The following is a 16,869-nucleotide window of genomic DNA, read 5'->3' as shown; positions in this document are numbered from 1 at the left end:
GCTATTTCAAATAAATTAGAAATGCAATTCACTGAACGAAGCAACGTTTATTTAAAAATAATAAATGCACACCAGTTTCGCTAACTAATTGAACATATTGGGTCCATCAGATACTATAACCTGCTGGCGAAACTCTTACGCATTTATTATTTTTAAATAAATGTTGTTTAGTTCAGTAATGTTCTTTCTAGTTTATTTTTTTAAAATTACTCATAATTTTGGACTTCATTTTATTAACCATACTATTACTATCGTTTTACTAATGTCATGATGGAAGAAAGGATAGGTACTTCATAATGAATTTTACCATACTACTTATCGTGCGTGCTTATCGTACACCATTAGTTTTTGGGTTTACTTAAACAAGCCTTTTGCTCAAATAAAAATATATATAAAAATATCAAGAGAAAAAAGACAATTAGATACAATTTAAGGACAAACATTTTAAAATGTTAATATTGAGCGTTCGTAGTTCAACGTATTTCATTTACCTTGTTCTTCTTATAATAAAGCTGAATATATATATATATATACTTTGTGTGTTTCCCCTGTCGTACACTGTTACTTGACAAACTTCTAAGTTACTGTAGGGAAATGGGCCTCAGGTTAGAGTTTTCCTCTGTATCCTAAGCGGAACTAAGGGGAAGCTCGAAATTTATGCCTAAAATATCTTACAAACTCTATAAGAGATATAAAATTCGATATATAAACTCCACATTTAAAAGAAAAAATAAACATGTGTCCTAGCGTTTTCGAAAAGTCAGCTTGTAAGGAGAAAGAGGTGTAATTTTTGTATTTTTCTCCAACATTCAAACCAGTATCTGTCTCATGTTCACAGGAAAATGGTTGAAGTTTCAAATAAATTTTGGAACTCAGCACTTGAGTCGACTTGTTTTATCATTTCACTGGGATCAAAATGGACATTCTAAGGATAGAAAAGGGAGTTGAAATGTATAAATATCTTTCAAATATTTCCAATAAATTTTGTTTTTTCAGTGCAACGATCGGGTATTTCAAAGCTAGTTTAATATATTTAATGTAACGATAGCACTGTGGTCTTCATCCCTACTTAATCAGAAATTAGCAGGAAACTACAGACAACTGGATACGTTGCAGATATAAAGAGAACCGGGCAACTTTCGATACTGCTGCCTCCGAACAATGGTTTGGCAGCAAGAAAAATTACTACAGGTGACCTGTTAACCCACGCGTTTTGACGTAATTTTTTCAACAGTACAATTTAAAAACAAAAATAAGAACCAAAAATGAACGCTAAAAGACTGTTTTGTTCAAGATCTACTTTAAAATACGCAAAATCCAACATGGATATATTTCAGTATGGCAGCTTTCTCTCAAGACGGAATTTTTAGAAATTTCAGCATACACTTTCCCGGATCCTTTCACCAAATTTCAACTGGTTTATCAAAATGTCCGACTTCGGCGGATTTCTAAGTTTCCTTTTCAGTTTTTTAGAACTTTACTGCATTAAGCTAGAAGAGGAAAAACAGAATGGATGCCTTCGAAATATAGTGCTACAGATGAGTGTTATTGACCAGAAGGATATATATGGCATCTATGGCATCAAATGAAGAAGTATTTTACATGGTAGAAGAAAAAAGGAGTTTAAGAATATTTCGGAAAGAAGAGACGTGGATAAGTCACCCTATTAGCTATGGAGGGAATGGTGAAAGCTACTTCTTGTAATACATATGGCTGTTTCTAGTGAATAGCCGGCTAAGTTGACTTTTTTTTTTTTTTTTTTTTGAAAATTGAGATTTTGCAAGTATAAGCTTCTTTTGTCGAATTCTACATTGTGTAGAAGCGGCTAATGCGAATTCATAAAATTGAGGAAGTCATAGCATTTGGTTATGTCAAAATTAGTCAGGTAACTATTGTAAAATTTACCTTTAAACTGCTCTCCTATAAAATTTACTTTTCCCGACTTAGCAGGTTATTCACTGGAACCAGCCATATTACCTAGTTAGTAGTACATGTAAATTGCTTTGAACGAAGTATATCTGTTTTGTTCCAACTTTAGATTTTAAATAATAACAGATATTATTATTATTATTATTATTATTATTATTATTATTATTATTATTATTATTATAGTAAAATAAATATAATTTTACAAACTAGAGCATCTTTGGGAATTTGCCGGGCCTGAGAAGATGCCAATTGATTGTATAAAGGCCCTCAGCGCCCATGGCCTGCAAATTACAAAGGGGAAAGGAACCTGAGGAAGATACCATTAAGGTAATAAACAACCATCGAAGGTTCCTTTTCATAGAGGGATTTATTCCAGGGCGCTGTTCCCTTCCCTCTGTTGCCCCTAAGTAATTTTAACAGCCAAGTTACAAACTAGCATATTGATTTAACATTCATGCTAGTCCTTGTACACGTTTACTCTCCGTTCCTAGTAACGTTTTTAACCTCAACGCCACTAGAAAAAAAAAGCGGGGAATTATATATCTAAAAAGAACTCACCTTTATCCACTGCATTTCACTACACTAACAAGTTAAACTGAATTCTTGGTAACTGTTTGATTGTTGGGTTTTCGAAGAGATATATAAACTAACAATGATGATATTAAACAATGTTAATAACTCTGAATATAGAAAATACTACGTGTACTTAGCATATGCATCACTATTAGAAGTATATGTAAAACCAGTAGAAGAAAAGAAACAACCACAGAAACAATCTTCCCTTTCTATGCATTCATAAAACCTTTAATTCTTACAGAAAATCTAATACATCATTACTCACAGGCGTGCGCAACGTGGGTGCCATGGGTGCCTTGGCATCCCCCATTAGACAAACTTTATATAATGTAGAATTATTACAAACTGAGAAGAGATTACGTGTAAATTATTTCCCGTCTGCATGTGTGCCGTGCGTCGCCGACGCAGCGTCGGGTGCAATGACGCTATCTTTTCTTAGGGGAAAGTGTGGGGAGGACGACATTCCATATGGTGATACTTTAGATCTGGCACCCACATTCCCAATGTCCTGCGCACGCTAGTGTCATTACTATTATTATTTTAAAACCGGTGACAAACTATATTGATTTCAAAATTGCAATAATACACTGCTCGCCATTTAAAATGCAACACCAAGAAGGATACATCATAGGAAGACCAAATTGCAGAATATGTAGAGCATGGAAGGATAAACAATTGATTAGCACAACTTGTGAAGGAACAAAAGGTGTTCGGTATGCCATCTAGTGATAGCTAGTGGAGACCGGCCAAAGGTTAGTGTGACATCAATTCGTGCATACAGTCAAAAGATGCTACGTCGTCGAATGCGGCAGTCCGTTCAGCAGTTTTTTTTTTTTTTTTTTTTTTTTTCGTTTTGAACGTGAAATAATAGTAATCTACCGCGAATATGGTTTATCCTTCGGATACCTTTTGCCAGTATTCGATAGAGTTGAATTGAGTTGATTTTGAGTTAAATTTTTCTTCAATTTTATATTTTTCTCATCATGTCTTCGATTACGTTATTTTTTCAATTCTCTATGTATGTGTGTTTGTTTGTGTGTGTCTGTCCGTCTGCTGTTATTTGAACTTTTTTTTTTTTTATTTTTGAGCCCTCCATTCGATTGAGCATCAAAAACTATCTGAGAAAGTGATGGAATTTTCCCCGTCTCTCTTACCGTTCCCGAGATATTGGCCAAAAATAGCCGATTCTCGGAGATTTAAGGAGCCTCGGGAACCGTAAGTCGCAGGGAAATGATATTGGTGTTGATCAATACTTAAGAGAAAAGTAAATATTTTGGTAGCAAATAGTACCAGTGACCACTTTGGCCAGTGGCCACCAGTTAATATCGGTATCAAAATATTTGCCATCCTCTTAGGTATTGATTAACATCAATATCATCTCTCTATTACTATCCGTTCCCGTGATATTGACCAAAGATCGTTCTGATCGACAGATTTAAGAAGTCATATCTCGAGAACCGTAAGGCATAGAGAGATCATATTAGTGTTGATCAATACCTAAGAAGATGGCGAACATTTTGCTACCAAATAGTAAGCAGTGACCACTGGCCAACTGGGCACCGTTCCCCAGATCTTGGCCAATAAAGTTCGAATTTCGGGACATTTAAGGAGCCATATCTCGGGAATTGTAAGTCATAAAGGCAGGCCCGCTACCGGAGGGGGCTAAGGGAGCCTTCCCCCCTAAACGTTTCGTGGCCCTTCCAGACCTTAACACAAAATGCTTTATTAATACAGAAAACAGAATTTAGTTATTTGTAACAGAATTTGTAATGACTTGGCCTCCACTAACATATTCATAGCCTCCAAACCTTTGTGGCTGGTTGCGGGCCTACATAGAGGGAGGATATTTTGCGAATTTTTGCGAGAAACAAAACAAGGTGCGGATAAAATGATTTATTTTTACATGTAGAAACAATCACAGTTATCCTTCCCGTTCCATCTCTCCATTCTTTTAAAAATTCTTTCTGGCAACGCTCTTGAAGCATTCTCAACTGGTTCTTAAATAGTTCTTCCTCTTAATACTTGTTGTTTCAGTTGAGTTCCTGTATTTTGTATCCTTATGCAACACCGAAGTTATTATGAATGATGCGACCGACTATTAAGATAAGCTCCAAACCATTACCGGGGCTTGAAGTATAGTTGGATGTTTTATAGATCGTCATCCCAGATTAGTTCTCACAGTACAGGCCTTCCCAATAATAAATACTAGCTCACCTTCAAGACAACAGGATTATAAGCCCTGGCACCACTTTCTTGTAATATTAAGGTAATTTGTATATACATTAGAACGATAACAAAGTTTGACCAATAAAACTACCCTTTCTAATATTAGATACAAAAGTCTTCCAAAGCTGTCTCAAATGGTACTTCGAGACTGAATCTGTAACATCGCACTAAAAGTGTATTGACAGAATAAGTAGACGTAATCATATAGCCTTTAAAGAAAAGAGTATAGCTTTTTCTTCATAATATACTTTATCTGATACATATTCATTTTTCCCCTAAAAAGGGAAAAGAAAAATTGATATCAGGAAACTAAAAAACCGTAGTTTCCATAATGGAAATTGACACTTTATCACGTCAAATGATATCGCGTGCTGCACGAAACTTGGAAACCTTAAAATGTGCGTACAATCTGTTTCTCGGAGGAAAGATAATTTAGTAATACATCATGTTGGTCGGAGTACAAACAATATACTACTAGGTACATGACCTGATACAAGTTTAAACTTTCTCACGAAATAGTTCCAGGAGAAAATACATCTCCTTTATAATAAAATGAGCGTTTATAAAACTTAAAATGGATACCACTGTTTAGAGTGCCTAAATTTCGTTTCTTTTCTTGACATATCTACAAAGTTATTTGCTCTAAATATTGTTTTAAAATATGTTATAATAATTTTGAGCATGTCACATATTCAGCTACATTGAATACCGACAGAACAACTCTAGAATGTTTCATTATTCTATATATTGTAGTTTCTTTGAATCTAATGTTTAATGTAATTTGCAGAGGCGATTGAACGAAAAAATACTTCATAATTTCGAGTTTGTTAAATAATTTCAAGTTTTGGTGGTATTTGTATTTTGTTTGAATGTTTACTTGCATGGATATTACTTTCACATTTATCACAATGACTCTAGTGTAACGTACAATCCGAGTCACATGGGCTCCTTTGAAATCGAACTCACTCCAAACGCACAATTACTAAGAATCTATCCATAAATAATAAGCTCTGGGTTTTTTGGGGTCAAAATCAATAAGCTTTTTTTTTTTATTTTTTTTTAAAGTCAGGTATTTCAAATCATATTGAAGCTAAAATGTAATTGTATTTACTGACAACATTATACTTGAACGTGTTCCATGCAAATTATTCTGTGTTGACTCTGCGTAGCATAGTCGCTAAAGCTCCCGCCTTTGATGCGAGAGATCCAGGGGTCGATTCCCGATGGGGGCACTCTGTCGAAAAAAGTGTAATAGCTTTTCCAGGCCAACCATCCTGAATGAGATTTTCGTTCGTTTTCCTCATTCACTGGGCAAATACCGGGCTAGTACCTAATATAATCTTCCCAGACCGCTTCCTTGCATTCCTATTCATTTCTTCCTCCTCAATCCACCGGACAATGTGTTCACTAAGAAACGTCACCTCTCACTTGTGACGAGCTAACATGGCCATAAGTGGTGAAAGTCCAAAAATCTAATTCCTAATCCTAATATCTATTATTATTTATTCTACTCGTGATGAGTATAAACTTATATGCATTAACCTAAACCAAGTACGTTACACAGAGCGAGAATGTATATTCAGTAGCAATGACATATTCGTAAAGACACTATTCTTCCAACAAAAATTAAAGGTTTATATTTGACCAAAATGATGACGTTGTAATTTCTAATTCTCTTCAAAGAGCGTTCTTATTTTTCTTCAGCAAATCATCCCCCATTTCTCGATAAAAGTGTATCTGAGTTTATATTGTTAAAGTATGTGATCATTCAAAAACTAAGGTTTTTAGGAGATAGAAACGATATAAATTAGAACAGAAAAATGTTTTAGGTCACACAAACTATATGAAATTGTTCCATCTTGTATTTATATTCTATTGCACACCAAATACTGACTACAAACAATATATTTACCAAAGAACAAAGTAAAAATTTTGTTTAAATATATTCTATTATGGTGTCCCTTATTTAGAGTAATTTCGTATTGCGATACGCACACCCGTTAAAGTATTCTGTGACCGTAAACACGCATTAATTATGAAATAGCAGGTCCATACGACAATGTTAATCCGTGCCCGTCTTGACGACACGGAGAAACTAAAAGAGACAGAGAAACGAAACTTTGCAAGAAACAACTAGTGAAAGGACTACCTCTGTCCATGTATTGATGAACATCACTGGATGAACAGTGTTGCCAACCCAAGACAAAGTTGTGTTTTTATAAATCGAATGACCTAAACTAGATACCATCATTGGAAGCAACAAAAGAGATAGTAAACGCAGATCAGTGTTTCAAACTGTTCGCGAAATAACGTGAAACATGTGTTAAATGCAAACGCCGTGGCACACACAGGGAGTAAGGTACGAACGTTTTGTACATCTTAAATTAAATACTCACGAGAACTCTTTATGCTGACTCCAAGTCTAATAAAGTTCGTTGAACAGTGTTGCCATCAACGGAAGAGAAAAGTTGAGTTTGGAAAAAGTACAATAACTTGGAGAAGGTCACTAGCGCAGTATGGTTTAAAAGTCATAATGCAAGGCAGTTGAGCATGAGGAGCAGTGCCGTTGTTATGTGAGGTTCGTTATCTTGTTAAAGCTGAGAAGTAAGGTTTTAAAAGATGGCAACGCTGCACTGTGTGTTGGAATCCTAACAACCTGGTCAAAATATGAAAACAGCGTGCAATTGCGTGCAATTTGCATAGGGTTGTGTACTCGTGGGTTTTCGAGATTACTGATAGCGACGATGACGTCAAAAGTGAAAAATTCAGAATGGCTGATCTAATTTGGCGTACAACATATGTTCGGAATGCTCCAATCGTTCTGAAAATTGGGTTTGTTATATTTGTGAGGTCTCTAATAACATTTTGTATGCCACAATTGTAAAATTCAATATGTTGGAACCAATATAGTGGGTATAATGAGCGTAAAGGACCATTTGGAGAATTTCGTAACAAATTTACCTCCATATTGTATCCAGTAACAGGAATCAGTGCCGAGTTGGGCCTGAAAGTGATAATGCTATAAATAATTGCTGATCATTCTTGAATGGGACATGGAAGGTGCAATAACGTTGCTGAAGCTAGAATATCTTACGTGCATGTAATTTAATGAGACTAGAACTTAACTCTCAGCTTGGCCAATATCGGCGTCTGTTGTGAGAAAATAAAATAAGAAATTAATTTGAAATATGTTGAACTGTAGGACACAAGAAGTTTGCAACACTGATCTGCGTTTACCATCTCTTTTGTCCTTATTTCCATTGTTGCTTCCAATGATGATATCCAGTTTAGGTCATTCGATTTAAAAAAAAAACACACACACAGCTTTCTTTTGGGATTTCAACACTGTTCATCTGGTGATATTCATCAATACACGGGCAGATGTAATTCTTTCTCTAGTTTTTTTCTTGCAAAGTTTCGTTTCTCTGTCTCTTTTAGTTTCTCTGTTATCAAGGTTAAACATTGTAAATTATATTATAATGTGGAAACGTTATTTCATAACTTTGTCGTCAAGTCGACATGGGTTAACATTCTCGTAGGGAGCTTTTATTTCACTAATGCGTGTCTACATAGAATACATTTAGGGGGGTGCGTATCGCAACACGAAATTACCCTAATTAATTCGCTTTTATAAGTATAGTGGCAAGCGTTTTACTGCCCCATATCGATGTCTTGGCGATACGTCTGGTAAATACGAGGGGCATATTTAAAGTCGTGAGTAACATTTTTTCACAACCGTAATCTTTATTTGTAACTGAAACCAAATATATTATCTGAATGTACATACCTTTCTTTCACTTTTCCACATAGTTTTTTTTTTTTTCACACATTTTCCCTATCTCTCTGCAAGTTTGAAAATACCGTTGCGAATAGCTGCCCGTAGACACTGACGCATTGCTTGCCGAATATCCTCCAGTGTTTCTTAGCGATGGCCTCGCATCTGCTTCTTCACAAAACCGAAAAGATGGTAGTTGGAGGGTGCCATGTCAGGGCTGTAGGGAGAATGTGGAAGTGTTTCCCACCCAAATCTCCTGATCTGCTCAATAGTGGCACGTGTGATATACGAACGCGCATTATTCTGTTGAAGGATAATCTTCTTTCCAGGACGTTTATCACGTAATACACGACGGAGCTTCAAAAGTGTCTGGATGTTGCCGGCAGAATTTATGATTTGTCCAGACTCAAGAAGGTCAACTATAATGTAACCCTGTGCATCCCAGAAGACGCTTCCCATAACTTTCCCTACCGATTGCACTGTCTTCGCTTTTTTCTTTGGTTTCGAATTCAAGTGGAGACATCCATGATATGTCGTTTTGTTTCAGGTTCATAACGAAGGAACCAGCTTTCATCTCAGTCACAATAGTCTTCAAAAAATCATCACCTACATGTCAAAATCTCTGAAGAAGAGTTTGAGCAATGGTTAGTCTTTGACGTTTCTGGTCCTCAGTTAATAAACGTGGAACCTAACGGGCACAACTTCCGATAACCTAAGCTGTGAATCATTTCTTGCACTGCAGTATGTCCAACACCAAATTTTGTAGCGATTTCACTCACAGTGATATGCCTATCTCCTCTAATCAGCTCATCAACCCTTACCCTGTTATGTTCCGAGGAGGCAGTTTGAGGGCGCCCGCTGCGAGGCTCATCTTGAGTACTCGTATTTCCATTCTTAAAATGTTTCACCCATTTCCTAACACTACTGGAACCCATGTACAAATCTCCACAGGCACGCTGCTGTCTGCGGTGAATTTCAGAAGCAGATTGGTCCTCTTCAAGAAAGAATTCAACCACAGCACGCTGTCGAAACGAAACATCGCGCATTTTGGAAATCCTACCTGTGGTCACGTGCTAACAACAAACAGCGTCAAAGTCTGGAATAAAAGAAAGAGAGGTTCATAGATTGAGATGATATACTTAGTTTCATTTACAACTAAAGATTGCGGTTGTGAAAACATGTTGCTCACGACTTTCAGTATGTCCCTCGTAATACGTGCATGTACACACACACACACACACACACACACACACACATATATATATATATATATATATATATATATATATATATATATATATACATATATATATATATATATATATATATATAGATAGATAGATAGATAGATAGATAGATAGATAGATAGATAGATAGATAGGTAGGTGTATATATAACAACAATATATAACAACAAAATATGATGATCCTCGATTTTGCTGAACTATGTGCGCATATGTAGAAGAAAGTTAAAGCCAGTGTATATGTGACAGAACAAATTTATTTATTATGTATCAGACTTCTCTTCGTGTTTTAGCGAAAGATTATTTTATTTTAAATACTTGATAGAAAGAAAATCACATTAATAATGTAAAAGCATTATAAACATTCAAATTAAAATTAAGCATTTGAAAAGTCCACAATAATTTAAAACTGTAAATGATTTATGTGTCTAATGAATTCTTTTTACACAGTAAGATATATTTTCATGAAAATGTTGTAAACAGAGATGATGTTTGAAGTAAATTTGTGTTTTCATAACTTAAGTATAATTTGGTATCCACAATTAAAAGACAAAACTTTCACACATACGCCACATATGATAGAGACATTTTCTAACATTTTTATATAGAAAGTGGCGAATAGTAAAACGTGATGCATTCTAAGTGACTAGAGGAGTAAGTATCAATGTATTGTTTGATTCAACTGCAGCATTGACGCTTTGCAAATATTTTTTTCCTGGATGTAAGAAGCCATTAATCTCCTCGCTTAATCTCCTGTAGTGGTTTAAGTAAACTACAACTTTTTCACGAAAATGAAAATATTAGTTTAGCTTTATCTTTTATGATCTGTTGCCCAGTTATTTCGTAGCTCTGAAACGTCAGATCGTGCTTCCTCAATTATCGTAAACACAACAGAAAATTCAGAAGCAGATGAAAGAATTTACATGCGCTGAAGCAAGTACCAAGGAAACAAGAGCTTTGAAGGCGAATTTGTTGGTCTTTAAGGCTTTTATTAGAATCACAATAGTGGGCCTTATTGTAATCTTAGTACGTCTGTCCGTTACTCCATGGTAGGGTATGCAAGACCTAAAGTATTGTTGTTTAAATTGATGTCAAACAGTTGTGGTACCCAGAGGTTAAAAGACTCTGCTTAAACCTAAAAAAAATGTTTGTATAACTTCACATTCTTTGGACATGACAGAGTATATACTTCACATACTTGGGGTATGAGAAGGGATGTACAGCATAGAAAATTGTGCTATTTAGCATCAGTTTAACCTCAAATATGAGGTCTTTTGGTTAAAAACCAAGAAAATATTTGATGTTAAAACTTCACATATTTGAGGTATGAGAATATTTAAATCCTAAAGAATTGTTGATTGGCATCAGCTTAAATTCCGCATGACCCTTTTAAATGTCTTTATCTGAGTTTCTTCATTATATATCTTTATGTTAAATTACATGTAATATGGACATTCGTGAACATTATTTAATACAAATAACTTGAAAAATCAGATGGATCAAGACATCACGGGATTAAATGACATGTTGCATGTAATGATCACATTGATTAGTGATGTATAAAGGACTTTAGATACTACGATATTGGTGGACTCACAATTACTCATATACTGCAAATATTTCTTTAACTTTTATCAACTCCAGCACTCCTCCTATCTTCGAAAATTGAAGATTTTTTAGTTGTAGACAAAAGGCATGGTGAGACGATGTATATTGTCCTGTTAAAAATGACAGCTGTAAGCTAAAGAAGATGGGAAATAAATGGGAGTAAATGATGATAAATGCTTCGAAAATTGAAACAATATAAATTTAGGAAACCTATTGTCACGACATTGTTAACTATCTGGAATCGAACCTAGCAAGTTCAGGGGAGTCATATTCATTATTATGAAGCAGCCACGTTGTTATTCTCTAAAAATGTACTGTTGTTTTGGGGAAATCGTTGTATTAAAATTTAGAAACACATTTATTCTCTTAGGAAAATTTCGAATGAGTACTGGAATAAAGACAGTTTTGTGATGATGAATAAAACCGAGTTTTTTTTTTACGAATTTACATTTGGGTCTTCTTCAAACATACGTACTACTCATTGGTAATTAAAGTCCAGAGCCGTTCACTATAAGCAGATCTCGCAGCCTCAAATTACGAGATTTTAATTTTACGAACTATTCTTGCATTGTTCTTGTTTCCGACGCTAAAATTCTATAATCAATCCTGATATTTTGACCTCCTTTAATTGCACTTTTATCCCATTTGAACTCGTAGAGTGATAATAGGCTGAATTGCGATTTATCGTTTTCAGTTTTAAGTATACTCGTATTAAAGATAGAATGAACACTAATCAGAATCAGGTATGTATGGATGGCATAAAGCATATGTGTAAATGGTATATATGTGGATGATAAATGTAAATGTTGTATTACACTTAGATGAATATGAACTGTTGTCGAAATTATTTTACAAGCAAAAATTAGTTATGAAATGCACGAAAGTTTCATGATTGCCCAATAATTTTAGAGAGTTGGTAAGAATATAAATATACAAATATTTACAAGAATCATTAACTCTCTATTTATTTTCTGAGTCATTACAAGTTTGTCTTACATTCCACCAGATAGGTTCACACCAAAACCGAAATATGTTATATGTGGTAAGTTTTATAGATTACGTACAGTGGCACAGATCTTCAACAACGAGTAAGACCGTTTCCATAACCTTTTCTTAAGCGATATTCAATATATTTATGAAGTTAAAAAACAATGCTATGGAAGATCAGGATAGCAGAGTTGTCTTCAACCTTGGGAGGCGAGCAGGTTTGAGGCTTGTTCTGGGGGAATATCTATTTCATCTCACTTTCCTTTGTGGCAATCTGACACAAATCATCACATTTCTCTCCAAACAAACACATTTCAAATCGGATTATTGGGGGGACAGTCCCCCCAGTCCCAAGATTGGAGGCACATGTCCCCTTCATCTCCTGGATTTGCGCCAGCGATTACGTATTTAGTAGTTCCTGCTTTCAAACTTTTTTTTTTTTTTTTAACTCTTAATATTGAAGGAAGAATAGCTCTTATCTGGGGTCGTTTGGACTTTATTACAGTATATCTATGTCTTTCTTCTCTCTCATTTCTAATTTTTCTCGTTTTTTCTTCAATTCCTATGGAAACGGAACACAAATATATATATATATGAAAGATAAAATAAAAGTATGCTAGTATATATAGTTAGGAAAAAACAAAGTTGAACAAATCCTGAAGCTTCCATTTGGATAAAATAATTATGCTGTTAAAAATAAAACAGTAATGAAACAGTTTTAGATGTAACATAACATTTTTTCACAGTTTTGCTAGTTAGATGTCATGTATATTTCTCCATGCAATATCATTATATGGCGTTATAAATGGGACCTGTGTCATGATTGGTACGCCAATTCTCTTGGAGGAAAGGAATGTCGTGAAGAAGGGTCTGTTCTTTTTACTAGACAGTCTTTTTATTATTTTTTTAAATGAAATCTTTAAATTTTACGTCCCACGATTATGAGGTAAAGGACATGGTGATGATGAGAAATGAAGAAAGTGGGAGGAGATGGGAGAACCCCGAGAAAACCCACGCACACGGAGTTTGTCCACTACAAAATTCACTTGGTGCGAGCTGGGTTCGAACTAAGGACACCATGCACCAGAGGTGAACGCCCTACCACTGAGTCACTGCGGCACTTTTATTTTTATTTATTTATTTTTGAATTTAATATCTCACGAATATGCTCTTAGGCTAAGGAAGACTGTGATGATGAGACGGATGATAACAGTGAAGTGACCAAAGTGGGAGAAAATGGGAAATCCCCACGATGTTGTTCATTTATTTGGCAGGGACTGGCATCAAGCCAGAGGTGAGACCTATACCACATGACGACCCTCCAGGCAGTCTATTGACTTGACTACTGTAGACTGAATATAATATCCGTGCTAAGTGCCAAAACGAAAATATTGAGTAAACAACAGATGTTTCTTCAGAACTGATGGAACATATAGGCATGTGCATTCTTCTGGGGTTTATCTGAACTACTTCCACAGACAGTTTTTCACCGAGTAGTGTTAGGTACATAGACCTAACTTTTACATTAAACTAAACTTTTACATTTTTGGTTACTTAGCACGGATTTTATATTTAGTCTACATACTGTAACATATTCAAATCAATGTATTGTTCGAAGCTCATATATATATATATATATATAACAAATACTATGATTTATAGTTTCAATACTGCATAAGGACACAAAGCAAATTTAATTAATCAAGCAATACGATGCTACGGTCCATGACTATGTATTTGAACAATACGACTCGTTTCTTATACAATCTTTATTATGAAGAATGGGAGTTGCTATTAACGTTGGCCCCGAAGCCAGACCGGAACTTCAATTCAATCCAATTTATGGGCGCATATACTATAAAGCAAGATCAGTCGTCATAGTATAGTGCGTTATCCACCATATTGTCTCGCTTCAAGAAAGTAGGATTATATGACAACACCACTCGGGGCCGGTCTTCTTAGTTCAAAATGTATGTGTCGCTTTCAAGACCTTTCTACACTTATGGCTACTGTGACGTCAAAGAGAATTATATAAACATAAAAACGACTGCCTATATTCAGAGAATTTGAGATACGGTACTTAATGCGCGTAGGTATGTTTATCGTTATTGTTAAGTTGCAAGGAAAGAAGTTCGAATTTTTTGGTCAATCTAGAAGGATTTCTTTTGATGCTGGTTGAATCTAAGATTGTTTATTCTCATTCTTCTTATGTTTTCTTCAAACTTCTGTTTCTCCTCATATCTTGCTCCTAATGTCTTGTTCTATTTAACAACCACTTCTCTTCAACATATCTCTATAACTAATGCTAATAGATAACCAGAAAAATTTTAAAATTACATGTACCCTTGGGAAAACCTGACATGTAGCAATAAGAAACCAATCATGCGATACTGTATATACATGCAATTAGTAAACTAAAACACAAATATGCATGGGCAAATGGGCATGGGAAGAAAATTTTCTAGGGGAGCTATCTCTCTGGTTGCTATATTACGTTTGGTATTTCTATTTGCATTAAGAAAATCTTAAGAAATTTAATACATTTCATGAGCCAGGGGACCGCCCCCTGCCCCCGTACTTCGGGCACCCATGCATATGGGAGAATGTTATTATTTTCATCTTTAACGAAGAAATTTCCTACAAAATTTGTGTTAATCGAAAGAAATGTAATAAAAGATGGGAAAGCAAGATTCTTACTTTTGTGGTTTTAGAAGACGGGTGAAATTATGGAAACTAGAAACAAATGTATTACGCATTCTCCGTGCTTAAGAGTTACCCTGGTCTATGTGTATTCTTAATACGTTAGTGAACTTAATTTTCTGCTTTTCTAGTCCTTTTTATGGTTGTGGTTAGTCTGTTTCAGTGGATATTGACACACGTAAAAGTTGGTTTACATTGTTTGCTATAGGGAAGGAGTCCTCTGGTTCCCTGAACCTATTAGCTGTTTCTTGTTGTATTTGTTGCTGTTTATTGCCTACAGAAGTATGTGTGGTGTATGTCAGACTCATACTTTTCTCTTCTCTCTACGTTCTTGTTCTTACTGTGGTGGGACATTTGTCTTCTCTTTTAATTTTGTTTGAGTCCGAGATGTTGGTTATTCCTTGCTGTGGTTTCTCTTCGGCTTGTCTTGAGTCTGCTGTCTTCATCGTTCTTCCTTGCTTATGTACTTCTTTCGCTTTAGTTTTTACTTCTGCGTTGTAATCTTCTTTCACTGTTGTTTGTCCTCTGCTTGTTAATTTTTTTCTATCTTCTTGAGGTTTCTTGCTTGAGACGCTTCTCCTCTTAATGAGCTTCCTTGATACGTTATCCTTCTATTACTAACTTGGCTAGTAATATTCTCAACCCTTGTAGTTAGATTAATCTTTTCCATCCATTGACTTTCCAGTTCATCGTATTGCTGTAGAAACTGTGGTTGGATTGTTAGCTACCTGTAACTGATTTCTTCTACGGCATTATTGTGGGATTTGGTCCTAATACGGATCAGTTGTTTTGATAGCTATCTTTCTAAAAACAGAGTTTTCTTGCAACATACTTCTTTATGTATTTATAAGAAATGGTTTGTACCTCTACTGTGGGACAGCAGCTTATCCTTACAGATAACTTCACACTTCCTTACAGATAACTTGAATTTAAGTCTTCCTTTTCAAATACAGAAACATACTTGAAGGGATGCTATCTTGCTGTTGTAACCTGCATACTGCATGCTCTGTGTGTCTTCTCTATTTCACTCCATTCGTTTCATTTACAGAATAATCATACACTCTTATGACTGAAGAGAATTCCATGTTTCGGTTAAATTAAGAGCAAAGTTAGAACTATTTTAATACCAGGAAGTTCACTCATTGGTCTAAATAGAGTTTCCAGAAAATAGTCTGTTGGGAGAAGGCAGCAAGTCTTAAAGTATCATATTGACTGTGGATAGTACGGCAAACTGTTGTTTGCTCAAAGTGACTTAAATTATGAAAAGCAAATATAATGACTGATTTTTTTTTAATGTAGTTTCCCGCAAAAGGGAAAATAAGAAAATATGTAATGTTGTTCAAAAAAATGATCACGCACCTCTGAAACTGTTATCTTATTCATAGATGTAAGCAAACAATTATGAGCCGTTTTGCTAGTTGACATCTTTGTTTTAACCTAAAAGTATGAAAATTTCGTGCGTATGGCTGCAAGGATGTCTCACCTTTTAAAGAGGGCCATGAAATTAGTTTCTTGAATAAGATTGTATTATGGTCTTTTCCAGGAGAAAATGCACAGCTTAACTGAGAACTGGAGTACGTAGAACCTTATAAATTTGTGGCAAAGACACCTGTTATTTGTACCGGACTTCCTACTATAAAATGGGAATAAACTATATACAAAGAAATCTTGTTCAACTTTTCTGAACGTTCTTCCGGGGGCAGGTTTAAGTCTATTTAGCTAATTGAGTTAACGTAGAAATTAAACCAGTAGAACAAAAGTAGATTCACCAGTTGCCTTTGTTTTTGTTTAACAAGAGTAGATACAATATTGAAAACTAAGAAAC

General features: G+C 35.1%; 1 protein-coding gene across 2 annotated transcripts in view; it reads left to right on the top strand.

Annotated features, from left to right (window-relative positions):
- Ac3 (Adenylate cyclase 3) overlaps positions 1 to 16,869 on the top strand; it is a 976,504-nt gene that overhangs the window by 548,248 nt on the left and 411,387 nt on the right. The window lies entirely within an intron of this gene.

Source organism: Thermobia domestica, chromosome 8, assembly GCF_964235325.1.
Source record: "Thermobia domestica chromosome 8, izTheDome1.hap1.1, whole genome shotgun sequence".
NCBI classification, from domain to species: Eukaryota; Metazoa; Arthropoda; class Insecta; order Zygentoma; family Lepismatidae; genus Thermobia; species Thermobia domestica.
This window is presented reverse-complemented; position numbering and strand designations above follow the sequence as displayed.